Source organism: Falco punctatus (genome assembly GCF_963210335.1).
Source record: "Falco punctatus genome assembly, contig: scaffold_29, whole genome shotgun sequence".
In the NCBI taxonomy this organism is placed as follows: domain Eukaryota; kingdom Metazoa; phylum Chordata; class Aves; order Falconiformes; family Falconidae; genus Falco; species Falco punctatus.
The window spans coordinates 1,959,114-1,986,629 of record NW_027660164.1 but is presented as its reverse complement, the minus strand read 5'-3'; the positions used below and the strand labels follow the sequence as shown (position 1 = coordinate 1,986,629).

The 27,516-nt window shown below is 52.0% G+C and overlaps 1 protein-coding gene and 1 long non-coding RNA gene across 4 annotated transcripts in view; one reads left to right on the top strand and one right to left on the bottom strand.

Moving 5' to 3' along the window:
- LOC308057729 (heat shock factor protein 5-like) overlaps nt 1–27,516 on the top strand; it is a 310,493-nt gene that overhangs the window by 18,897 nt on the left and 264,080 nt on the right. The gene's annotated exons all lie outside the window — the stretch shown is intronic.
- Nucleotides 165–19,549, bottom strand: LOC308057737. Of its 3 annotated transcripts, none has more exons than XR_013925430.1 (5): nt 17,424–19,549; nt 15,928–16,877; nt 13,156–13,329; nt 3,644–3,783; nt 165–3,486 (listed from the first exon to the last, which is right to left on the bottom strand). It is a non-coding gene; the product is annotated as an uncharacterized lncRNA (long non-coding RNA). The 3 variants fall into 3 exon arrangements; XR_013925431.1 differs by having other exon boundaries at nt 15,928–16,125; XR_013925432.1 differs by lacking the exon at nt 13,156–13,329 and having other exon boundaries at nt 15,928–16,125.

Genomic DNA, 27,516 nt, shown 5'->3' with positions numbered 1-27,516 from the left:
TTCTGATTATTTTTTCACGGAGTACAAAGAAAGAGCTGTTTGTCTGATATGCCAGAATTCAGTGTCTGCCTTCAAGGAATACAATTTGCATTGTCACTACGAAACTCAACATAAAGATAAATATGATTCTTTGGTCAGACAAGTGAGAAAAGATAAAGACTAAGACTGAAACATGGATTGACAGCTCAGGAAAATACTTTTGTGAAGCAAAAGCAGCTCAATATATCATCACTTTGAGCAAGCGATCAAGTTGCCAAGCTCATAGCGTGCACTGGCAGAGCACTCATAGGGGGAGAATTTGTTATGTGTTTTGGTAAAGCATTTAGAAGAAGAATTAAATTATTTAAAGTAACCCTGGTACTGAATTGGAAATTATAATTAAAAAACATACCTGCATTTTGGCAAAATACGTAGATACACTATTCATGGTGGGTGGTTTGTTTTTTTTAATGATCTACACAAGTGAGTAAAGTGCTTCGTATATGAAACTATATTAGGAGTCATCTGAAAATACTGAAGAAAAATAAAATATTGTGGAGGCAATATTGAGGCAAAACTCATCACTCGGATGCCTGGAAAAGGCAAGAGCACGCCTGCAGTCCAGGCAGTGAGGCTGTAAAGAGGCTGTGTAAGGACACTGGTGATGACTAATACGTTGTCCTCTCTAGATGCAGACTTGTGTGGTTTGCAGCAAAACAAAATAGCATGTCAGCACAGGATACAGATGCATTTCCACAAGTCATGACAAAACGAGCTGGTTTGCCTTTACAATTCATTTATCAAAGCCGCGGGGGTCCCGGTCCCGGGGTCCCAGTCCCGGTCCCGGTCCGAGCCCCGTGGTTCCTGGTCCCAGCCTGGTCCGAGCCGCAAGGGTCATTATCCCAGGGTTCCTGGTCCGAGCCCGGCGGTCCCTGTCCTGCTCCCGGTCCCGAGCCGCAGGGGTCCCGGTCCTGGGGGTCACGGTCCTGGTCCGAGCCGTGGGGGTCCCGGTCCTGGTCATCCAAATCTCAAGCCATGGGCGTCCCGGTCCCAGTTTCAGTCCCGAGCCGTGGGGGTCCTGGCCCTGGTCCCGGTCCCAACCTCAGAGGTCCTCGTCCCAGTTGTGGTCCCGAGCCGCGGGGGCACCGGTCCCGGCGGTCCCGGTCCCCTTCCCAGTCTGAGCCGCAGGGGTCCTGGTCCCCAGGTCTTGGTCTTGGTGCAAGACACAGAGGGTCCTGGTCCCTGATCTGAGCCGTGGGGGTCCCGGTTCCGGCCGTCCCAGTCCTGGTCCCTGTTTGAGCCATGGGGGTCCCAGTCTCGGTCCCTGATCCGAGCCGTGGGGGTCCCAGCCCGGGGATCCCGGTCCCGGTCCCAAGCTGCGGGTGTCCCAGCCCCGGAGGTCTTAGAACTGGTCCCAGTCCGAGCTGTGGGGGTCCTGGTCCCGGTCTCTAGCCGCGGGGGTCAAGGTCCCGGGGGTGGCGGTCCTGGTCTCAAACCGCTAGGGTCCTGGTCCACGGGGTCCCGGTCCCAAGCTGCAGGGGTCCGGGGCCCAGTTCGGTCCCGAGCTGCTGGGGTCACGGATCCCAGTGGTCCAGGTCCCAGTCCTGAGCTGCGAGAATCCCAGTCCCCGTCCCATCTGAGCCACGGGGGTCCCAGTCCTGGGGGTCAGGGTCCCGGTCTCGGTCCCCAGCTGTGGGGCTCCCAGTCCCAGACCCTGGTCCGAGCCGCAGGGGTCTGGTCCCGGGGTCTTGGCCCCAGTCCCAGTCCGAGCCATGGGGATAACTGTCCCTGTCCCAGTCCTGAGCCACGGGGGTCTCGGTCCCGGGAGTCCCCGTCCCGGTCCCTGGTCTGAGCCGTGGGGTTTCCGGTCCCGGGAATCTCGGTCCCTGTCCCAGTCCCTAGCTGCAAGCATCACGGTCCAGGGGGTCCCGGTCCTGGTCCAGGTCTCGAGTCGCAGGTGTCCCGGTCCCAAGCTGCGGGGGTCCCAGTCCTTGGGGTCCCCGGCCCGGCCCAAGCCGTGGGGGTCCCAGGCCCAGCCGTCTCAGTCCCAGTCCCAAGCCACGGGGGCACCAGTCCCGAGCCGCTGGGGTCCCAGTCCCCGGGGGTCTCTGACCCGGGCCCTGGTCTGAGCCGCAGGGGTCCAGTCCCGGGGGTCTTGATTGGTCTGAGCCGCGGGGGTCCAGTCCCGGGGGTCTTGATTGGTCTGAGCCGCGGGGGTCCAGTCCCGGGGGTCTTAATCCCAGTCCGGGTCCGAGCCACAGGGATCTCGGTCCCAAACTACAGGGGTCCAGTCCCTGGGGTCTTGGTCTTGGTCCCGGGTGTCCCAGTCGCAAGCCGTGGGGGTCCCAGTCCCCGGGGTCCTGGTCGTGGTCCCAGGCCGCGGGGGTCCCAGTCCCCGGGGTCCCAGTCTGTCTGAGCTGCAGCAACTAGTGAACTAGTTGTCCGATACAACAATTGAAGGGAAAGTCTCGCGCTTCCCCTGTTCCAGCCTGGTAGTCCTGCTACTTCTTTTGTGTGGTGAGCATAAGGACCGCTGAGCTGACTGGAATTGACTGAAATAAGGACTGGTTGAGCTGACCAAATAGTGAGTCTCCCCTAGAAAAAGACCATTCCTATAGTCATACAGCAAACACCCTAAAAATCATTCTTCTTGTTTAAGTTGTGTAAGAAAAAAAAAATAATAATAAAGAAATATTAAAGAACTGTATAGATCTGCGCTAGAAAACCCAGGACATCTACTTACACGTAGTACAGTAGAACTCCTTCTTACTGATCAAAACCATTCATCCAAGACACAATCGGAGGAAAAACTTCTGCTGTTTTTGACTCGGTTACTGTACTCTGTCAGCAGCGCATTGCTGGAGACAGAAGAGAAGAATTAATGTCTTCTGGAAGAATACAGTGTCCAAAAGAAATGCAAACCCAGCATCACTAAATTTGCACCCCAATCTAGAATGTTAACTGTTTCCTCAGCAGCATCAAAACAGGTTTGCAAATGCATGAAATTTATAACTATTGCATGTATTGTTGTGATGACGCAATGAAAATAAAAGGCATATCCAGTGACTAATGTTCACTCTGATTTAAATACTTATTTCCATTGCATTTTAAACTCACTGGGTGAAAAACTTGCTCAACAACTTTTTTTTTTTTTTTTCTGGAAAGGATCCCTTTAGCAAGTGTTGTGACCCCTTCTTAAATGGTTTTCAGTTCATCGGTCCCCCTAAAAAATTCTCCAGTTAAGCTCATTCTATTAGGCACGTGTGAAATATTTTTTTCTTCCTAGCCTGAGGTTTTCTTTTAACCTAAACGTAGATAGCTTAAATTGATATCACCTAGGCTCTTTGATATTTATGCTGCTCTTTTCCAATAGCCATGATGTTTTGTTTGCCTCTCAGATGGGAAAAGTGTGTGGTTGTAGAATGGTAGTGCATTTTTGTCCGTGGGGCACAAAAACAAGGGCTTATTGGAACCCTGCAGTTACGGGTCTGAACGTTAAAGCTTGATCTAAAAAAAAAAAAAAAAAAAAAAGAAAGAGTTAATAGAATAGTGATTTGAATTAAAAAAAAAAAGGGAAAAGGGGGTGGGGGGGAAACACGGACATGACAGACACCAGAGTACAGTAATATTATCCAGAAATCCTGTGTCTTTGCATCTCACGTACATTCTCATTGTTTCTTCACTCCTTTCCTGTTTGCATAGGTGAAATGGACCAGCATTCATCGGGCAAGTTGTTTTTCTTCCCTTCCTCCTGAAGGGGAGGCAACTCCCTGGTACTCTTGGACTTCTTTGTTTCAGCAATACCTTGATGGAGCAGATAGAGATAAGGAGCATTAGATGCAGGAGCTGGAGCAGTATCAGAAGACTGAGGCCTATAAAGTCTTTAGCAGGAGAGCACAAGACAGACAAAAAGGCAAATCACACAGACAAGGTATTGAATGGGACAAAAAGATGTGCCTGGAACAACACAAGATTCCCAGCTGGTTGTGCAGACTGACGCTCGTTTACAGCCTTTGATGTAAAGGCTTGTTAAAACGTGGATGCCTATCTCAGGGAGCTCATCTGTGGGTGTGAAATAGAACATTTTTCTTCCGGCAAATCCTAGTTTCATAAATACGACATACAGCAACCTACACCAGAAATAATGATTGTCATTATTTTGTCACAGCAGTGACCAAACCATTGTTAATTGTTCTCCATTGTTCTGGTATTGCTTGTTAAAGAAAATGTGTGTTGAACTCAGAAATTTAAAGTGCTAAAGCAGCTAAGTGGCAGAACCAGGCCCTGTCCCTAGTGTAGCCCTAATCCAAGGCTGGTTTAACACCCAGTCCAGTTAATCACTGGAAGAACAGAGAAACAACAGATGATCAACTTGTGCACACAGGTGCTCGCAGAAACACAGGTGTTTCAAGAAAAAAAATATCAGTATATGTGAATAGGAATTGCTTGTTCAAAGACTAAGTGTGCTTGAAGGAGTGTGTGAGTTAAAGCAGGCAGAAAGATCACGATCCGAGGAGGAGCTTGGAACCGAGGCAGAGACTGGAAGCAAATAGATGAATCAACAGGGACAGGGTCAGGTGATGGATTTGCAGAATGGACAAGACCAAAGGAAACTTCTAAAAACCTCGGGCGTTGACTAATGATTTGATAAGTGTATATAAGCCGTGCTGTATCCCTTTGCTCTCTGCCACTTGCTTGGGGTGGTGGCCCAGCTCTGAGTGGCGATTAAAGCAAACCTAGTGGTACCCACGTCTGTGTAAATTTCTCCTTTAACTCTATATGTGAAGCATATGATGAAGGGCTGGTAATCCACCGGTGTTGTGACAGTTGACTGATGTCCCGTGTTAGAATAAATACATGTACAATGGCTAACAGGCCTCACATGCATGAAGAACATGAGAACGGTGGTGCTGGGTCAATGGGTCTGTGCTTTTCTCTAGTGCTCTCCTTGCTACCACCTAGCACTCAGCTGGCATATTCATGGGCACAGCCAGGACCAGCCCAGCCTCTTGTTTTCCAGGGAGCCGATCACCACACTTATGGGAAACAGCAGACAAGACGTAGTTCTTCATATTCTTTCCATTGTTTTGCTAGAGAACCTAAAGTTTGATATACCTTATTTTGTTTATATTTACATTGGCACTTCAGTGGGTCCAGACTAAATGGCAACTCTCTACCTGACTGCTCCAAAATTGGTTTGAGCCCTCGGTTAGTAACCAGCCGTTGGTTAACTTTGTCTTTGAAATACAGCAACCTATGGTGGAATAGGAAACTGAGACAGTTAGGGACATCGGTTGTATTTACTCGAAGAAGGGGGAAAATTTTCTAGGGAAATTTTTTAATAGTGTTAGCATAAAAATCCTGTATGTGGCACATGAGCGACTGCTCTAGGCAAATGGCTTTTTAGAATTAGAAGCCATCCCTGCCTTAAGTGACACATTTAGAAAAAGTCTCCACGTGAATAATAAGCTCACACAGCAAAGCTGCAGCTACCTGATAGCACAGTATTTTTCCTGGTTTGGAGGATTTTTTTATTCATCTAAAACTTTCCAACGGTCGTCACTGCTAGTTTACTCCCTGTATGACAAATAAGTAGTAAATGAAGGTGTTTTCATACAATGGAACAATCTGTGTGTTTGCATATTTTTAACAGCTGTTGCAAAGACGTACTTGAAACCCTAAAGAGCTTTTGCTTTTTATACTACTGAAAACCACACTACACAGCTTTATGCAAATTTCCAGTCTGGAGAATCACAGAGTAATTGTTCGTTTGTTTCCATGAAGAAAAAAAAACCCAACACATCTTCCTTTAGAGGCAATATTTTGCTGCAGATTTTAGATCTATCTTTTCTATTTCATCTACCTCTTCTCCAGCTCAGAAAGGTCTACTTCTTTAGAAATTCTTTTTGTTTGATATGTTAGAACATCTCTGTGTATTAGTGAAAAAGGAACTGGAACTGCCCTTTGTCTCACTAAATTCTCATTTTCATAATACGTGCAATTTTCCTTTACTTATTAAAGAAAATTACCAAATCCCATACAGCTACCTGGGATCATGGATCAATCTGAATATGCGTGGCCCGGCATTACTTTTTGCAATTGATCTAAAATTCTGTGCCAAATTCTATCATAACCCAGGAATGGAAATAATGGGGATGACGTACTTTGCGTATCTTCTCTGCAGGTTGTTATGACCCACTGCAAGTAAATAAGAAAAAATACAGGTAGTGCACATTTCTAAATAAACCTCTGACATCTGAAGAAGTCATTTTAATATCAGATTTATTCTCACCATACTTTCTGCATGGAAGACCAGAAGAATCTATGCTTTTAATACAATTTGTGCAGGAAAGCATTGGCAAAAATACTAGAGTACTTGTTACGTTTGTTCCTACATCAAACATGCCGAGGTGAGGCTTAAAAGCCCACCAGTGAATTCACATTTGCCGCAGTGCTGCTAGTAAAAGCTGTAATTATCCGTATTTTTTTGAGAATGCTTAAAATGAAAACACAACCTAACTCTCAGTTATAGAACACTGTAGCACAGCAAAGACGTTATCATCTAATTTTTTCATTATAAGATGTGGGTGCATAACCAGGAAGAACACTAACAATTATTTCTTAGTAAACCTTTGCAGCATAAAACCATTTAGTGGGGCAGTGCAAATCAGAACATACTCTGACTTTAACACGAAAGAACACTTCTGCTGTATAGGTAGACAAAAAATTGACTTAGTGGGATATTTTCATTCTCCCAGTGCTGTTTCCTCTCCTTTCGTTGTCAGTAACCTAGCTACCCAGTGATTTTTGTGGGACATTAGGGTTAGCATAGATGTTAGGTTAGCTTTAGATGCTTTACATGTTAGAGATGCATTCCTCATGATTCTGCTCCACGCACAAGAAAAATCCCGGTTTGCCTTTGCCTGGAGCGGGACTCAGTATGTCTTCAAACAGTTTTCTGCAAGGATACAAACACTGCCCCACTATCGCTCACAATGCTCCGGCCACAGTCTTAGCACAGATCACCATTCCACCTGGCCTCACAGTGTATCAATACATTGATGGCATCCTCAGCGGGGCAGAAGGGCCAGAAAGCATTACAGATGCAATGAAAAACATTTGGGCAACACTAATCAAGTTGGGACTGGAAGTCCCAGAGTCAAAGTGCCAAGGGCCAGCACGAGAAGTTAAATTCCAAGGAGTCTGGTGGGTTGCAGGAGCTGCCTCTCTTCCACCAGACACACTGGAAAAGAAAGAATCCGGGCACAATCCGTCCGGTACGCTGGAACTCCAACAAGTTCAAGGGACTGTGAAGTATTGGCGTAACCATATTCCTGCCTTTTCTGTCATTGCTCGTCCCTGGTAGAATTTGTTATAAAAGGGAAAATCATGGCAGTGGACATCTCATCAGCTCTGTGGTACCGTCAAGTTCCCCTTCCTGTAGGAGCATAACAGAGCCTGGCCGCAGGGTCTCCACTCCGCTCCAGCCTCCGTTACTCCTGTCAGCACGTGCTGAGGTTGCAGGCTGCGCTGCTTAGGGAGCCGTGGCAACACACACTTAGGATGGTGAATGCCAGCCATCCTGAAAGCGACAGCTGTCTTTTACCCTAAAAAGCTTCCTGTAATACTATGCTTCTCTGAGGTACCAGTTTTCTCAAATTGCCCCCACCCCAAAGCAATTTTCCCACAGGGTCCCTAAGCAAGGCAGTGGAGGAGTGGCTCTCTCAAACTCCCTCCCAGCCCTGCCCTGGCTGAAAGAAGGCAGAAAGAAGCCTTCAAATGAGGAAAGTTCTGGCTGCAAGAGAATACAAGCTGACCAGGTCTTGGGATCCACTGACATCAACAGAAATTTAGGTGAAAACTCCCCTTTGACATGAAACTCAACTCCCCAAACAAAAAACAGTTGTGATGGGAAACTAATGGTGGGGGTGGGAAATCAGCGCTGAGGGCAGGAAAGCATCAGCAGGATGGGAAACCATTGAGATGGGAAGTTGTTCTGTCATTAAAAGTCAAACTGTCACAACGCTGGCTGACCCAGGTGCTGGCAGAATGATCACCTTGGAGATGAAACCCCATTACACTGTTTGCCCCAACAAACGCCACGCTGGCCAACTGCTACAGCATAGAGCAGCACGCTCCTCGTGGTGCTCCTGCCCTCCGGGTAACCCCCAGCCAGCTCTGTTAGCCAGCATCTCACCCCATCACCCCCCTTCGCTTCTGCCAACAGAGAGGTTCCCCCTCCAGCTGCCGACGGCATCAGAGGTGCCCGGCACAAGCTTCACCACTCTGACCATGCCACCACTGGTCACTGCTGGTGTGCTACCCTCTGTCCCAGGGCTGCTGATCACCGTTTGGCCTTCCCAGCTCCCCACTGTCACCCATCAGCCCACCCAGGCAACCTGGCAGGGGGTGCAGGGGCCCCTGGGGGACTCGGGGCAGGTTGTGCAGCTGCCACACGTGCTGCAGCTCCCCAGCGGTGTGCAGCTGCCCCCTCTGCCTGCTCCTTGTCCCCCTGCCTATGGCCAGGGACAGCAAGTGGTGATGGGGACACTTGTGCCCCACCAGCCAGTGGGGCTGGGCCCACGGGACGTGGGCCAGGGGCAGCCCCTCTACCCTATGGGCTGCACTGTGCTGAACATCCCTGCCCATGCTGGGCCCCTGCCACCCCAACACCCTGCGGCTCAGCACTGCGTGCAGGTCCCCCCTGTGCTCTGCACCCATCCTGGCAGCGCCCAGAAGCTGTTGGAGGCCTTTAACAATGATGCGGTGGCCAGTGAGGATGGCATCCTTGCTGCCACCCCCTGCCAGCCCGCCCTGGATATGCTCTCTGGCAGAAGCAGGACCAAGCACCAAGGTGAGGTCTGCAGGGTGACAGAGCCCATAGGGGGTGACCTGCACCAAGGAAGGCTTGCATCACCCTGGGGGTGGCTTGGCTTTGTTTGCTTTTTCAGAAGTGGTGACCACCCCGCCAAGCCCAGAGAATCTCCTGGCCCTGCCCAAGCTGGGGCCAGATGCCTTCAATGAGGCCTCTCCTGAGCTGGCAGAGGACAATCTGCAGTTTCAGGATGAGCATTCGGCCACTATGGACAGCAGTGACCTGCTCACCTGGCTCTACAGCATCCTGGAGCTCCATGAAGTTCTCAGCGGCTCCTGCTTGACCAACCTCTTCAACAAGCTCCCAGAGCTCTCAGAGTACGTGGCAAAGGGTGGCTGCTCCAAGGAGCAATCACTGGTGGCAGGGCTGGGGGACAGCAAGGACACCGACCGTGGTGTCCCTGATGTCCCTGTCTTGACCACCACTCTCAACAGGATCCCTGACCTCTTGGAGTGCATGATGGAGGGCGACTGTCCCAAGGACCAAGTGGTGGCTGCAATGCAGGAGGACACCAACGCCTCCTGGCAGAGGGTGGCAACATCCCCCTTGCTGGACACCACGGGCAGGCAGGGTGAGCTGGCAGCGGTCTTCCCCACCCGGCTGCCAGAGAGTCCCATGGAGCCCTCTCAGGAGGGTCCTATGGACACTTCAGAGGAGAGCCCCTTGAAGGGATGCTCAGAGGGTCCCCACTAGGGTCTCCCAGAGAGTCCTCAGCAGATCCTGCTGAGGAGTCCCCTGGCCAGCCCCCGACTGCACCCCAGCATCATCCACCCTGCATGGCCCAGCTGGTGGAGGAGGTGCTGCGGAGGCAGCCCCGGGTCATTTTGACCCACTTGCCACCACCACCGGGCATCTCCTCCTGCCGGGTGGTGCTCAGATCAGGCAAGGCTGCTGGCAAACAGGCCAAGCGCCCCACATTGGCTGACACCCTCAGGATGCCAGAGACGTCCCCACGGGGCAGCATGCCACCCAAGAAGATGGTGGTGTGCCCGGTGGCAAAAAGCTCCAAAACCCTCTGGAAGGGGAAGCCGGACAGGGATGCCACGGCGGTGGGCTGTAGCGGGGAGCAGGGGGGCAGCAGCAAGCAGAGGGCATCCAATAGCGACTATGTGCCCACCAAGCGAGCCAGAACCCTGAGGAACACCAGGAGACAAGGTGCTCCACACCGCCCCAGTCGCCGTTGATATATTGATAGAGAAGGTGTGGCGCACAGATCCCTCTGACGTGTGACCTGCACCTGCCCACTGCAGCCCCAGCCCTCTACCAGATCTGTCTGTCTTAATTCATTAAAGGCTTGATGTTCCTTGCACAGTGCCTCTGCCTGCGGTCATTCACGCAGCGGGAGATGAGGGTTAATGCAGCCCCTGCCACATGCAGAGATCTGACCCTCCACCTTCCCCTCTGTCGAGATGACACCTCCACCGAGCTGACCCACTCTCTAGAGTATTTACAAATGAAGGGACTTCTCATCAAGGGAGGCAGCCTTGGCAGGGGTGATAAACAAAGACCAGGTAGTGGAAAGAGCACCGTTATCTAAATTGTGCAGGAAGAAGACTTCCAATGAGGAAAGTTCTGGCTGCAAGAGAACACAAGCTGATCGGGTCTTGGGATCCACTGACATCAACAGAAAATGAGTTTAAAATAGGACAAAGATAATTGTGGCAGTGGGAGATGGTGACCTCTAACTGAAATAGTTCTGCCCCAAAGAGGCCAAAATCCCACTTGGGGAGCATGCGTAGTCCGTAAAACACTTCAGCAGTGCTACTGAGGATGCGTACGCGTTTGCATTAGAAGCGAGAAACCAGTCACCAAACCTGTGTATGACACATGACCATGCAACGTGCGGCGCTCTGAGAAAGGCCCCGAACCCCTTCTCAGTGTTCCAATTGGACCTAAAAACTTTGCACGCACTTTTTAATCGCTGCCCCCAAAGTGATTTCCCCACAGGGTCAGTAAGCAAGGGGGTGGCGGAGTGGCTCTCTCAGACCCCCTGCCAGCCCTGCCCTGGGTGCCGGTGCCTCCGGCCCTGCCCCAGCAGACGTTGCTGCGCTGATGGAGGGGCTCCCTCCCTCTCCACTGCATTTGCAAAGGGAATGGCTGGCTCACCCTTTGCTGCCCACGCAGCCAGCCCTCACCTTTAGCTGCTGTCATTCCCAGGGGCGCCGGCTCTCTCCCAGCACCCTCACACCTTCTCCCTGCAACACCACGAGAGAAGCGTTCGCCAGGCACATGGGTGCCGTCACTGCCCTGTGCAGCTGGGCACCCCAGAGTGGCACTGCCTGACTGCCTCCCTCACCAAGCACCTCCACCTCCACAGTCTCAAGCTCCATCCCTTTAGACGGAAAGGGGGTCGCTTGATTGAGAAGTAACTATTCCTCATGAGGAACACAGTCTCTTCAGGAGGCAAAATACTTTAATAGCACTTAGAAACAAAGCTGGGGCATTTGGGGGGCCACCCCATCACTACTCCAAACAATGTGTCCTTTGTGGAGAAAAACTGAAGAGCTAGACAGTTTCCAGAGGACAGCAAAACCTGACCTGCTGAGAGCTTAGGACAGTGCACGTCATGTTCTTCTTCACACCTGGTGCACATTTGACAAGCTGCGAGATGATGGTAAATAACTTCCTTCAGAGAGGACAGCAAGACACTGTTGCCAAGTCAGCGTAGGGTTTTTTTGTTTTTTTCTGGTTGGCCAAGCAAAGAAACGGAGGCAGTTTCGAAGTGCGCAGAAGCACAGCTGCAGACATAATTCCTGCTGTCACGCAGGCAGCAGGAGTGAACTTCATCCCTTTGGGTCCTTTTGAGAACACCAAGCACCCAGATGGTGCTGAAGGATGTTTTTTTACATAGGGGACCCTCGGAGAGAATCAGACATGTCCAGTTTTATTCCCTGGGAAAATGCCCTGACACTGTCCTGCCCCTCAGGTGGCGTAGGACAATTAAATGTATTAGTAAGCATGGGCTGACTGCTGGCCCACCATGATTTGAACAGCAGCCCACAAATCCCTCAACTAGTTTTGTTCTGCCTGTACTTACGACAGTTACATTGCTCTATGTTGTGGGGGAAAGCAGATCACACAGCTTGCCCCTTTGATGCGCAGGGCTGCATTTCAAAGGACTACGACAAGCCCAGAAGAGCACAGCACAGTACGGCTTACGAATCAAGTAAATATTGCATCACAAACCATAATGCATGTGTCTGTCTGAGAAAACGGGGTTTATGTAGGCACATGCGAAATGGGTCTCCTGCTCAAAACCCAGCAAATCCTGTTTAGAAACGTTCATATATTGAAATGATAGGGCAACATGCTTTTGGATTTGTCTCTAAATCCCCACGGAGATGTAACTCCTTCACTGCCATCTGAAATCGTACAGCTTGAGGCACTTTTATGTAAAGCCAAGAAAGCTCAGCTCAGAAGGCAAAGATCCTTCTTAAGGGAACGGATCATCTGTAACTACAAGACACCTTCCCTCCCACTGAAACATAACAGCAGAGTTAAAAGCAGTTTTTAAATTCCAAGTGGAAACATTCAAAGTTTGAAAAGTACAGGACATTCTCTTCCTAGCACAAAATAATCAACTTTTTCCCACTTCTCTGCAAACCTTAACCCCAGTGCTTTGTATTTTTCACGCTACAGCACAGAAAGCCAGTACCCACAGTTGCACAAGGACTTCCACTGCCAGTGTGCAAAGCATTGAGGAGTCTGGGCTCAGTCTTGGCAGTACAGGAGTGATCCACCTCAAATGCACTGCACAGCCTGCATCTGGGAGTATCACAGGTCAACAGTTAATCGCTGCTTCTCCTCCCAGTAACAATAAAAAGAGAAAAAAAGAAAATCTCCTTACTTCCACGGCTCTTCTTTACAGGCTAGAGGTTTATGGAAGTGATGACCCATTTCACCCAACATACAAGACACCTTTTGAACAATTTTTAAAGCTGTCCCTAAAACCCCGATTTTACACAACAATCAGTCCAAAGAAAGTACAGAGGTCTCTGCTCTACTGGACACATGCAGGAACACTTGTGTTTACTGGACACCTTTGTAAAAGGAAAAGGCATTACACCAGCATACCAGATCCTTGCCCAAAAGACTTTTCAAACCACCTGTTTGTTGACGCAGTCACTGCACTTCAACCCTTCCACCCATGACAGCATCCTCTCAGGGGCAGACTTGCCTGCCCTTGATCACAGAATCAGTCAGCAGAGTTCAGATTGAACCAAGCTAAAAACCGGGCCCAACCTCTACGTTCACGCTTGGGATACACGGCTCCTATCACAGGGCACACACTGCAGTCCCACCTGAGTTACGTATCTGAAGTTGCATTTCCCACGGGTCAAATATTCCTCTTCAGATCTGCCTTGAAACTGAGGGCTCATGGTCAGTGAGAAGAAGAGAGTTCCTTGCCTCCTGTGCAGTCAGGTCACGTTCCCCTGCTAAAAGCAGCCTGCTCAGGCCTCCCATTTGTGTACAATCTGTTAAAAGAGTAAAACCAAGTCTGAAGGTTATTCATTTGCTTCCTTAAACATCCTACCATTTGCAGCATTCGGCCCCCAGAAGACAACTTCTGACATAGCAACTTCTCCAAGCAACCTGCTATAAAAGACAGGTCAACAGAATCACCAACAGCCAGGTCTGTACCCTCGGGGAGACACTTTCAAAGCTCTTTGGAGGATTGCACTAGATCTGTGTGCTTTAGACCCCACTGCGTGGATTTACTATTTTACTGGCAAAGGTTTTATGTACCGCACATGAACATCTTCAAAACACCTACTGTAATGATCTCATGCATAGACAGACACAATGATTCTCAATATCACACATGAAGAACTCAATGGATGCTCCTACCAAGGCAGTGGCTCCCTTCTGTAGCCACTGAACAAGCAAAAGGATGGATCAGAACGACATTATCAAGCTCTGAAGCAAAATTTCTCTCTTCCCTTAGCTGTAATTTAGAGCTTCATTGAGTGCTGAAGAGTGTCAGCCTGACAGCTCTGAAGCATGAAGCGCTTGATCCTCTGTGCCAGAACCACACTGGCACTGGCCACACAAGCTGCCTGCGTACTCACAGGGTCAGGGTCAGGGTCTGGGTCCAAATTCCGGGTCCGGGTCTGTACTGCCCTGCCAGCGCAACACAGAAGTGAGGAAAGTAAAATGGAGATAGAAGTGTTCTTTCTCCACAATATGATGCTGGCAGCTTCTTGCCTCCAGCACTCCTGCACCTCAGGAGCTTGGGAAATGACAACAAATATGAAACCTTCTGAAAATAATTTGCCTGACACACCACAGTGTAACACTTCCGTATGCCCACACCACACTTCTGGCTCCCAGCTGCTCTCCTGCGCTTCCCTGTAGCTACCTTTGAGGCACCTTTTCCACCTCCTCAGATCTGGCCAGCTGAAGAACACCCAACTCATGGCTCTAACATTCTTCCCTTTCCTCTCAACGTCTTCCTGGTGGTCTCAGCTTTCTGCCCTCCAGATTAGGGGTTTATCATAACAGGACAAGGATAGCACTAGTTGTTTTTTTTTTTTTTTTCTGTAAGGAAGCCAAATATTTAAAACTCTTTATTAAAATATAAAAATTAAGAGGAAGGGAAAAGCCAAAATGACAGCCAAGTGGAAGTTTCATTTGGTGCTCAAACCACCTGAATACTTACGCTGCAGCTGCAGCCGAGAGCTGGCCCTTAGATGGCTGATCAGGATAAAGCCCCAAATCCTGCCACTAAGGTTTCAAATTACAAAATAATCCACCTAAGGGAGGCCAAAATGGATAAACACAAACATTGCCGTATGTTTACAGGGCCTTCACAGCACAATGGTTCTCTGATGGCACCGAGAACTTAGCAGTATGAAGAATTACAAAGGTCAAGTGCTATTTATAAGCAATGTACCCTTAAATCAACACTAGTGACAAAAGAGCCAAGCACTTGACTTGCAGAACGGCAGATGATTCGTGACTTTCTCCACAGCTTCTACTACTGATGAAGCTTACAACCACCTCACCATTTGGGAACGACATCCATTGCTAGTGTTGCTCTGGTTGGAAACTCAGCCAGAAGGAATTTGTCATTACACGAATTCTCATGCCACTGAACTGGCAGCAAGGTACACGAGCCTCTTAATCCCTTCTTATACTTTTACACTTGTGCCATAAAACCATTCTCCACTCTCCATCTCACCACCTCTCCAAGCAGTAAAGGCCCATCTGCCACACACTTGTCACAAACTACATAGGATAATGACACAGGTTTCAAATACATCAGAAAGTATCAAATCAGAAACTTTAAAACATAAAAAAAAAATTAAAAAGGTGGCAGTGGGACATTATTTTCTACCTTGACTGATAGGTTCACAAGCTGCTAGTAGTTAACATTAATGGCTCACTGCTTCAAGGTCATGATGGCAACAGTTCTGCAATGTGTGGATATCAGCGAGAGAATTCCTGCCTTGCACCAGTTCAGGTGCTTCACCTATACCTTGTCACAGATTTGTATTTATATTTTTTTTTTTTTTTTTTAATGCTTATCAGGGTAGGATCTGCCTACCAAGACCAGATTTTAAGTAAAGTTACATTACACTCCTCTTGATTTAAATACAGCAAGATAGCTCCACCGCTACATTCAGCCACAAGAACATAAACACCTCCAGCTTCATAGACACCCATACACCATTTTTGTAAGGAACAAATGACTAAACACGGAACAACACTATGAAAAAGCAAAAGAATGCACACAATCAGCATTTCCCTATTTGGACCAAAACCTGAAAATCTCTAACAGCAGATAAGTCTGAATTAAAAATCAACCACATCCAGATCCCAAATGGGGTAGGGGTTATTGTATGCCACAGACCTGGACTTGACTGTTGAAGGAAATCACGCACTAAGGAAAATTTGAGGGGGTTCTGCAGAAGTTTAACGAGAGCCTTGGCAACTTCACCTGGAACATGAAAGGTACGTGCGCTACACTATCACCCGCAATAAAGGACACTAGTCTCGCATTTTGAGTCCAACACCACATCCGCAAACAAAATGAGGCTGCTACGTTTGAGGAACACTGATGGAAACCTCACCTGCCATCCCAAAGTTACGCTACGGCATTTCTTCCCTTTTTGCCATTTTCCTCAGCCTTGGTACATCTTTTGCAGAATCTGAAGCAAGGGCCCATAGCTTCTTCCTGTTTCTAACAGTGAATGTCTGGGTTTCACATGTTGGTTTCTTGTGCGGCGCCAATAAGACCCAACACTTGCCTTCATAAATGCATCCGTACACTAGGGAAGAAAAGGAAAATTACCAGTCTCGACATTGTACTGCCCACAGGGCAACAGAGTGCCCCACTCATAAGGGGATTTAAGACAGTAAATAACCCTCAAATATCTTGATAAACAAGCACAGTTTAATCATGTCCTTTTAAACTGACCACCGACAAAATCTAACAAGAAGACACATTAAGGGAAGCAGAGCTGTAGTTAAAAAAGTGGGGCTTCTCTTTCCTCTCCTGAGGGTTTACCATCCAGAGCTGGCTGAAGTTCTGAACCTGTAAACCGCTCCCCCACACTTCTATGCTTGCTCTGGGAAAGAAAGACGGCTGTTTGAATTCTTTTGCAGGTACGGTCTTTCTTTACTTTTGAGTTGGAATGAAATGAAAAGCTGCCATCAGTCCCACTTATGGCACAGAGACACACCTATGTTCCATGCACATGCCTGCACAGAAACGCACACAGAGGGAAACCATCCCTTGGGTATTAAATACAGAAACAGCACTGAAAACCTTGACTTCTGTGAGTCCCTGCAGCATTCTCCGAGGTCAATATACAGCATGCTTGTGGCAGGATCACCACTGCATGTGCGTCACTTGCTTTCATTTCCATCTTCATCTCTAACCTGGCACTTGCCACCTCCAGACTGCAGCATGCATAAAAGCAATTCCATTTACTAGAAGCACAGCATGCATAAAAGCAATTCCGTTTACTAGAAGCACAGTGTGAACCTTCTGCATGAAGTCTGGTATTTAAAGAATTTGCTGTAAAGAATAAAAATCTGCCGGCACCATGACACACATACACACTGTGTTTTCTGAACAGGGACAATACATTAAACCTGCAAACTAAGGACTGCAACAGCTCGCTCCTTGCCCCTCTTCTTTTGCCCTCAGGCTGGTGCAGGAGCTCCTTTCACCAGAGCAGGCACACCACAGACACAGACTCACCAAGGGGAAGGGTGGGGAGGGGATAAGGGCAGAGGGGGAAAGGAAAGACCCACAGAAGCAGCTTTGCCGCCCACTGCCAAAGACACAGCCAGCTCATCCTGTCCTCTCACCCTGCCTGTGCTGGTCTGTCCCTCTGTCCTCCTTCCTGCCCCTCCGCTACTCTCCCTGTCCCTCTCTCCTGCTGCTGATCCTGCATTATCTGTGGCACCCCTCTGCCTCTCTGCCTCTGTCCCTCTCCATCCCTCTGCCCGCTCCTCACCACTCCCTGTCCTTTCTCCATCCCTGCCCAGCCCCTCTCGCTCCCCCTGCCCCTCTGGCTGCCTCCTGTCCCTCTCCAGCCACCCCTCCACCTTGACTCACCTCTCCCTGCCGCTCAGTGCCTCCCTTCCCCTCGTCCCTGCCCCACGGGGGCTCTGGGGCCAGGATCTGTGCTCGGACAGCCCCAGGCAATAGCCCCGGGCCTGCAGAGCCACAGGGCCCGACTGCAGGGCAGGGATGTCCCAGTGCCTGCTGGGAGAAGGTGTGCCCCGGGGCATGCTGGGAGCTGTAGGCCCGGGGCTGCCCCATGGCCAGGTTGTTCCCAGGGCATGCTGGGAGCTGTAGGCCCGGGGCCGCCCCATGGCCAGGTTGTTCCCAGGGCATGCTGGGAGCTGTAGGCCCGGGGCTGCCCCATGGCCAGGTTGTTCCCAGGGCATGCTGGGAGCTGTAGTCCTGGGGCTGCTGGCAGCCATGTTGTTCCCAGGGCATGCTGGGAGCTGTAGGCCCGGGGCCGCTGGCAGCCATGTTGTTCCCAGGGCATGCTGGGAGCTGTAGTCCTGGGGCTGCTGGCAGCCATGTTGTTCCCAGGGCATGCTGGGAGCTGTAGGCCCGGGGCTGCTGGCAGCCATGTTGTTCCCGGGGCATGCTGGGAGCTGTAGGCCCGGGGCTGCTGGCAGCCATGTTGTTCCCAGGGCACGCTGGCAGCTGCCATTTCTTACCCTCAGCCTCTTGACAGCCGTGTTGGGCTGGTCAGGCACATGCTGGGGTTGTGGCCCGGCTGAGGGTACCTGTGGCCGGCTGTGGGAGGCCCTTAGGCCAGCGCAGGGGTGTCTGCTGCCTGCTGGCTGCCCGGGGGTTCTGTGGGGAGGCTCCAACCCCCCGGTGTGCCAGGCCCCCAGTGCAGCTGGAGTCAGGCCCGGCCGGGGCAGCCCTGGGGGTGAGCCGAGAGATAAGGAGGGAAAGAGGTGCCGGCAGGTGTCCTGGGCACAGGCACCAGGCACCCCGACTCGCAGAGCACCCCGCAGCCGCCCCGGCATTCATAGTTCCTGCAGGAATAGGGCTAGCGTGTTTTGCTGCTGGCTCCGGCAGGGCCCTGGCTACACCTGCCCTGCTGAGGGACTGGCAATATGCAGCTGCCTGGGAGAGTCACCAGCCAGAGTATGAGTGCTCAAGCCTTGTTTCCCTTGCTGGAAAACACTTCATTTTTTAAATACAGCCTCTCAGCGGCAAGATCCAGGCAGTCAGGATTGCTTCCTGTAGGGCGCAGCCTGGTGACTCGAGGCTGCTGCCTTCAGTGGCACAGCTGGAGGCTTCGCCTCGCTGACAGGATTAAGTTATAAAGAATCACTAGGAGAGGCTGCAACTAAAGCAGTGATTAACTCGGCCTATTGAATAAGCTCAGTAAGGGGTGGCAAGCTTTCTGAGGCACCTGGGCTATAGCAATAGATGAGGGTAGTGGGGTAACGGTGTGTTGCCTTCAATACAGCACAGAGAATAAATGAAGTTCTATAGGAACAAGTAGAGCACACGTTCCCCAAGAAAGTTCAGCTGGAGTTCAGGAGCTTGCTGACCACCAGCAGTCTTGAGAGACCCCAAGAAAGACCCCCAGGAGCAAAGTGACATACGCAAGTGTCTTATGCAGATCTAAACGATTTTGAGGAAGTAGTTATAATGTGTCTTATATTTTGGAGAAATGTGATGAACATGTATGTTTTGTTGTAATGAATTGCAGAAGGCTGTTCAGGTGGCTGCACGTGATTTGAGATGCTAATCTCCGTGTGCCCAGTGCTGCAATAAAGAATGCCTGCCTTCTAAACTTACAAAAGGAAGTCACGAGGGTTTTCTTTTGGCCCGTTTTTTGGTATCATGGCAAGTGCTCAGCCAGAGGTTTGGCAGGTACAGGTGGCCCGATGGGGAGCTTGCTATCCTTGCCGTGCTGCTGCTTTGGCAGCCACCTCAGGGTAGGAGGGGGCAGGTGTTCTGGCTTCCCAGCTGGTGTCTTGCAAATGCACTGGGTGAGGTGTGGACTGCAACCTATAACGCAAACCCTGCGTCCTTTGGAAGTGAAAAAGGGAGCATATGTAGTATTTTCTGGGGGATTTTTTTCCCCCCTTTTTAGATCTCTGGGATTCAGATAACCTTTAATAGATAGTTGGTGTGATTTAAACCAAGAGTTAGTTTGTTGGTGACCTGATACAACTATACCGTTTGGCGTGGCAGTTAATCTCCACCATGCCATGAACTCAGGGGGTCTGAGGAAAGTGGCCATCAAGCACTGCGCCAGGAGGGTGGCTGCAGGGGACAGCAAGCTGCAGCTGACGGCATCAGCACCTTTAGTCCTTGTGGCCACCATGGCCTGCCTCTGCCTTGTCCTTGCTCTGATCTCATGGCGCTGCTGCACAGAGATACCCAAACCTCGCCGGGACGTGGTCCCAGGCAACTTGCTTGAGCAGATGTTGGACCAGATGTTCTCCATGGGTCCCTTCCAGTTGCCACCCTCCTGTGTGATATTGTGCTCTGGTTTTGCACCTAAAGCACCTCAACGCAGCCCTAATGCCCAATGGAAAGGTCACTGGGAGAAGGGACCATCCCAAACTCCTCCCTGAGGATTCATCCCCAGATAACAGCTCCCCACGCCAGAAAGTCCCATGGCAGGCACAGGCACAAAAGAGAAAAGAATGTTTTATTGGTAATAATGGTTGCGGGGGCCCAGCAGACAGAGTGGTTCAGCTGCTGAAAACGAACCAGCACCTGCAATGAGAGAGTCAGAAAGCTCTGCTAACTCCCTGAAAGCAGGAAGAGGCAGGACTTTGTTCCCCTTTGTGTGGGGAACAGCATTCAGCAGGAACTCTTCGTGGCCCAGAAGAGAGAGCTGTTGCTGCCATCAGCTAAGGGGTGTCTCTGGTGCCTTGTCCCCATGGGGAATGCCCTTAGAGGCCTGCGTGGGAGCAGAGATGCGTAGTGCCCCTGTGCCATGAAGCAGGGCTCCGTGGGGAGCCCCTGGGCAGCTGCCACGGAGCTCGTTCCAAACCCTGCCCAGCACCATCCCTCGCCCTCCCTTGCCAGCAAGTTGCACTGACGCAGATGAGTGCTGAGAGTTGAGAAAGATGGGTGCAGTGCTTGGTACACACCTGGGCTTCCTGACCTTCTGCACCTTCCTGCATCTTTGCACTGGTGCAGCCCCAAACGCTTTTTCTTTCTTCTTCCTCTTCTTTTCTGTGCAGCTTTCACTGTCCTCTCCCCAGGGCTCTTTTCTCTTTGGCTGCCTTCTGTTTGTTCTGTGTTTCTTGTTCTGGAGAGAGCCTGCAAACCTTTCCATCCCACAGTGGCATTTGTTAGGGGGAAAGACACCATCCACTGGAGTCCGTTCTGATTTTAACCAAAGTGATTCCATTTTACCTTCTGTCCTCTGAAAGGCTGGCCAGATCAACTGGACACCCCAGGGGGCCTGCTGCACTCTCGGGGGCAGTTGGAGGCAAAGCTGGAGGTGCCTACAAGATAAATGTTGCAGTTGGCAGGTGGCAAGAGACGATCTGGAGTAGGAAGCAACTGCTGGCCAAACTGCTCCCTTAGCTCTCCAGAGGAGATCCCTTTGGCTGGTTTGCATCAGCCACAGGGCACAGTCATCTGCTCCCCCCCTCCCTAGACTCGATGAAGCTCTAACAAAGTAGGATCCGGGCAAAACCCCTCTGAGCTTGGCAGCGACCCCCCTCTGTCTTTTTGTAGCTATTTTGTGGGCCTTTTGTTTGATCAAGCACATGCCTAGTGCATTTGGGAATCATCTTGCTACTTTCCCTTCCTACGCATCAGCCTTGAGGGGCTGGAGGAAAAACCCAAACACAGCCCAGCTCTGCTGCCAGGCACAGGCACAGCAGCGACATGGCCTCATCAAAAACTGCCCTCCTACAGCAGACAGGCTGTCACCGTGGCTGGGGGGCTGACATACCTCTCCCGTTGCAGACTCCACCACCGTATCTCCCTCAGCTTCTTCGAGGACACTGAGCAGAGAGGGGGATGTGTGCGGCAAGGCTTCTGTCGCATGCTTGGTATCCTCTGCGACTGCACAAATGCTTGGCTCTTCCAAATGCAGCTCTAGAAAGATAAAGCCCATGCATCACAGTGAGTCCTTGGAGGTAAAAACGAGCTCAAGCAAACCCCACCTGCAGCCCTCCACCACTTCTGTTTTCAGCCCTCCTGTGCCCTGCCTTCAGGCCTCAGCTCATCTTGCTGAGCAAAGTGTTCATGCCCCAAGAGGCAGGGGCAAAGAGAGGCCATGAGACAAGCAGGGCTGAGAGGACCACACACGATGCCCATCCCCGCCAGAAACGACGCTGAGGGTTCTGGCATCCCAAGCCCCAACCTGTGACAACCCTCAACCCCACTGCCTCTTACCTCTGGATCTCTGCTTGGCAGCCACTCCTCAGCTGCTGGGCACGGGGGGTCACTTGTCTCCTCCCCAAAGATTTTGCCACAGTTCTCCACCAGAAACTCCACCAGCACCTTCACCTGCACACGTCAAAGCCCTGGTTTCAACCCAGCTGCCTGAAAATGACCAGGCAGCCCCTGCCTCTCCTGCGCCTTGCCTCTGCGCAGAAGGCGGTGGCTGTGGGGCTGCTCTTGCAGGCAGCCACCCCAGCAGCATCTGCCCAAGGGAGGAGGCATCCAGAGACCTCTGTGCAGCCAAGCCCAGAGGCGCCGCAAAGGCTGCAGCTCTGCAGCTCACTACAGCACCAGTACCTTCCCAATGACCTCCAGCATTGCCTCCAGTGGGAGCAGGCCCTCGTCAGGTGGGCCCAACACAGACAGCCAGGTTGCTGCAGCTCATCTTGCTGCTGGCTGCATTGCAGCCGATGTGCTGGAGGAGAGCCAGCAGCCGCTTCAGAAGGAGCAGATTGGTCACAGGCAACTTCTCGGCCACCCTGAGGGAAGAGGAGCAGAAGTCTGACAAGGCACATGCTGCCCACAGCCATCCCTCAGCCTTGCCCAAGGTGGGCGGGAGCCAGCGGTCATGTTGCGCAGCCTTGCAGGTGCTCTCAGCCAGAGGTCAGGGCTCCTGCTTGCTCACCAGGCAGGCTGCTGCCCACACTTAAGCTTTCAGCTCTTCCATGTTCTCCTCCCTGCTGGTCTTCTGCATGGCTGCCATCCAGTCCTCATAGAGGTTGCTCACAAGGAGCCTGCCAGGAATGTTTCGGAGGAAGTCCTGCAATGCCAAGGGCTCCAGGTGAGCCTTTGAACGCTGCAGGCCAGCCTGGAGCTCCTCCAGCTGCAGCTCAGAAGTGCTCACCTTCAAGATGACAGTGAGCAGCAGCACAGGCTGGCTGGCCAGGTCGACATCTGCGCCACGGTCCAGGGCCTCCCGCAGCTCCCGAACTGCTGTGCTGCTGGCAGACAGGTGGAATATCCCCTCTGTTGATGGTCCTTCCTGCCACAGGGCAGCCAGCAGCTCCTGCAGGAGAGGCGGGAGGACAGTTGCTTGGCGGAGGAGCTGCCTTCCAGCAACGGTGGCCAGAGCACTGCCTCAGGGCTGGCTCCTGGCTGTGGGTGCAGAGCCCAGTCCCCTGTCCCTGGAGCCCTGGGACACCCACCATCTCTACGGAAAATCCAGGGGGAGGGCTGGGGACCCTGTGTGCAGGCTGGCTTACCTGGATGGGCCGGGGCAGCGTGTTGTCCTCCCCACCGAGGGCTGCCAGGGGCTGCCCAAAGAGCGCCCTGCTGCAGCCGGAGCCCACCTGCCCTGGTGCCTGGGCAGTAGCCACGCTCTGCTGCAGAGCGAAGGGCCAGGGCAGCCCCCTCCTCCTATTCATGCTGCTGCTGCTCCCTCCTGCTGCAAAGGAAGACAGAGCCAGAGCCCATCAATGGAGACCCTCAGGCCAGCACTCCTGGAGCCTGCCTGGCCTGCTGCCCAGTGCTGAGCAGTGCGGCAGGACGGGCAGGGAGCCAGCAGCTGCAACTGTGGCTCTGGTTTAGTGGCTGGGATGCTCCCGAGATCCATGTGCCACCACAACAGTGGCAGAAGCTTCGTGTCCCCACAGAGCCACATGCAGCAGCCACTGCCCAGCGGGTGTCCTTGTTCATCCAGGTGACTTCCTCCCTTGGGCTGCCCAACCTGCATGGCGACACTCGGGGGACAAGTGAGCAAAGATCAACCGCTTGCAGGAGGTGGCCTTTTGTTCCAAAACTCACCTGGTGAGCGGCAAAGTCCCTCTCCGATGCTCGACGAGTCCATGGGAGGCCCTTGCTTGGCATCAGTCTGCAAGAACACAGCAGCGCTTAGCAGAGTAGCCCCACAGAGGAAAGGGCCACCAGTGAGCAGCCACCCAGCACCGGGAGCCTGAGCGCAGCAGAGCTGGGAGCCTCTGCCTTCCTGGGCTCTCTGCCCCACGTGGCAGGGTTTCTCCCAGTGCCACCAGCAAGGCCATGCCAGTGTTCCTGGTGGCTTCCCAACCCCTTCCACTGGCCAAGAGGCACTGTGGGACACTCCCTCCCTCTCTCCTACACAAGCCCATCCCCCTCAACGCACATCCCTGGCACCACAGCACAGCCAGACGTGGGTGAAAGGCAGCCATCCTCACCCTTGCCTGCCCCTCCACCAGCTTCTCCAGGTTCCTGGTGCTAAATGTCCTCCACTGGGCAAGAGAGAAGGATGGGAAGAAGGTGAGCAGCGATGGCTCTGATGCTCGGCTAGAGGACCACTGCTCAGGGACAGAGCCCAGACCAGAGTGACACTCATGGCACAGCGGCGGCTTAGCTCCTTCTCCAGGAGTCTGAGCGATGCCACATGGGTGACTCGGGCTCTCTTGGGTCCTTCTGGTGTCCTGTGCAGTGGGAAAGGCACAGGGAAAGAGCCGGGTGAGCCCCAGGCTGCCTCTTCTCCCTTGTTCGGCAGCTCTGCCCGAGAGCTGGGGAGCTATGTTCCCCTGGCCAGCTGGGAGCATCCCCCTGGCTTACCTGAGCAGTGTGCCCACCCACTGCTCCTTCAGTGCCCAGGAACTGCAGAGAGGAGACACAGCGTCAGGCCCTACAGCCCCCCGCCCATGGGCAGAGGTGGGTGCCTGCACAGCCCTACCCCGTGGGCAAGGACACAGGGGCAGGATGGAGCCCTGTGGGGCAGGGCAGAGGTGCTGCCCAAGCCCTGGCTCCCTGTGTCCTGCCATCCTGCACACGCAGCTGCTTTTGTCCTTCCCTTCTGGGGACCAAAAGGTGGCCAGGTGATGCAGGATGGGGAAAGGCCCCCCCATCAATCCCTCCTGCCGCTGAGCTGCCTGCTCCCTGCCCAGGAGGGGGGGCAGAGGCCATTCACAGGGTGGCATGGGCACGGTTGGGAACCTCTCCTGCCTGGCCATGGGACGTGGTGCCACGACTCACCCGAAGTCAGCAACGCAGAAGCCAGTGGGCCAAGTGAAGATGAGGGAGGTCCTGCCCTCATCGGTGCCTTCCTTTTCTTTGTGTCCCGCAGCCTCCTTCCCGCTGCTGAGCACCCACAGCTGGTCCAGGGCCAGGCAGAGCTGTGGGCGCAGGCTGGTGCCATGTCTGCAGAGAGCAGAGGCGGGCACTGAGCTGGAGGGGGGCTCCTTGGGCTGGGTCCCCACGCGCAGAGCCCTGTCCCCCACCTGCCCTTGGGATGGACATTGGTGCCTCCAGCACCGAGGGGCCGGGGCCTGGGGCTGGTGCCAGGGTGTCCCTGGGCCGGGGCTGGGGGGAAGGATCTGGGCTCTGAGGGTCTTACCGCAACTTGGCGACCACCAGTTCCTTGTGGAGGAGGAGCAGGCGCCTCTCGCTCCTCTTGCGGCCCCGGGTCAGCCGCACGTCTGCGCTCAGCACCGGCTCGGCGTCGCTGAGAGCCTCCCTGCAGAGCAGAGCGCGGCGGGCATGAGCAACACCAGTGCTGCGTGGCCCAGCTGTGCCCGCGTGTCCCCGAGCCCGGGGGGAGCCCACCTGGAGCTGCAGCAGCAGCAGGCCTGGCCCATCCTGCCCGGGAGAGGAGGGCCCTGGCCGTGCACCGAGGAGGGGGCCCAGCCGGCGACGGGGAGGCTGGGGAGCGGGGTGCTGGTGCTGTGGCAGCGCTCCTGGGCCAGAGGCTGCCTCCTGCCAGCACCGCTGCGTGCCAGCACAGCTCTGCCCTGCTGCCTGTGGTGGCCGTGGGCTCCCCGTGACCAACGGTCTGAGCCCAACGGAAAGTGGGCGGAGCCTGGGGGGGCGGGGCTGGGGCCCTCTCCAGTATGGCCGGGCCTGCCCCGCCCGGGGGAGCCCCGAGCAGGACAGGGCAGGGGGCAAGGACCACCTCCCTGCGCCTGCCGGCGGTGCCCCTTGCCCTGGGCTTCACCGCTGGGTCCTGCTCTCAGTTTCCCCTCACCGCATTTACATTTATAAATTTCTTGGACTTTTTATCTGGAAATCAAATCACCCTCCACCCCCGGCTTCCTACTTGCAGCTCAGTACAATGTTTGTCTGTTTGGATTCTCTCCTAGAATAATGCAACATGCTCGTGCCCCCGCACTAAGATAAAAAAACAATTAAAATTTTGTCTTAAATTCAGTTTAATAAGAATTTAGCCGGGGGGGGGGGGGGGGGGAGCGGGGAGTATAAAGAAAATACATGTCTTCCACTCAGATTTTGTTTATCTTCGTCTCTGAATTTTCCCCAGTGAATTTGATTTTCTCTGTACTTACCACTTCCAGCTACTTTTGTTTAATTTCTGCATGCACTGTGCATTGTTTAACTGTAGAACATTTAGGTCTCTTCAAATGCAGGGAGACTTAGCCACTATTTAGCGCGACTATTATTTTTTCAATACCAGTCCCATTTGTGGAAAATACCGTATCAGGTTACAATGAACATATAAGAGAGATAATTTATAAAAAATGAAGGGAATTTGTTCAGTTCCATAATCTCACAAATCAGGCATGACCTTCAGATAAAAACTCTCCTACTTGCCTGCTAGGAGTCAATACACCCCATAAAAGTATGCTTTTTGACTCATCATCTTAATTTTCATCGATATTCAGAGTATTCATTTGTCAACACCTTTTACTTGTCAAGAAAACGCAAATGCTTTCAAATGTCGAAGCCCTGCTAAAACCATTTTGGCTGGAATATTGTTGAAGACGGCTGTACGGTCTTTGAGTGGAAAGCTCTGGCACTTGCCAGATCTTTCAATTGTGTTACACTTTCCGTGTGCCAGTACTGTGAAAATTTGGGTGGCAATAACGGAACAGATCTCCACTGCACTGGGCTTTGGGCAAGCTTTGCAATTACAGACTAGTATTTAGAAATATCTGTGCTCAGTTGTGCCTGCAAAGATGAACTGCTGGTGTTGAGAGAAATCAGAGGTTCTGTCCAACAAACAGCCGTGGATGCCTCTAACTGATCCAATAAAAGCTATTAAAGTTATATTTTAATGAAATTAAACCACTTTTCAGATCAAGTAAGTCTATATCTATCAAAACACATTGCTATCAAATCCAAATGCTTCCTTAGTAAGGAATGTAGGACCAGGCACCTGAGAAAGCCACAGGTGTATCTAGTTTTTGGAACACCTTTTCAGCAGGGCGTGTTTATTGATATTCTGAGAAGGAATATCAATAAACTGCACTGCTTGTGGAGATGGGGCTTTTCCAGACAGAATTGCTGACTAGCAAATCTCACATAGTCCCGCCTTGCATTAAGTGCCTGCTTTTGACAGTGGCACTTCAAGGAACGAGTCACAAGGCAGAAGCTTAGATCACCCGAACAATGTAATTACTGATGAAGGACACGGCAGGCAGAGAGCTTTTGGACGCCACCTCGTTTTATTTCTGGAGCTGATGAAAGCTGCAATTTGTTACTGAGTTAAACCTTGCAGATTACTGACCCAACAAACCAGATGCTGTACACTGCATCAAAGTCACAACCACCTTATTCAGATCCCTTACCTATTAAATCAAATCTATACCTGAGCAAACCACATCACTAGTGAAAAGCATTCCCCCATCAACCATGCTGAGCTGTCTAATCAGCATCATCACCCCAGCCCTGGATTTCACTGCTCTGAATTCATGAAGGATGGCTATGACAACGCAATGCCTTACGGGTGGATGAGCTGCTTCAGTGCAAATATGTTCTCTCTACAAACGTGCTCCATAAATATGCCCCATTTGGTATAAAGACGCACCATTCCTAGGCTAATCTCTGGAAATATCTCTGAAATAGTCTCTGA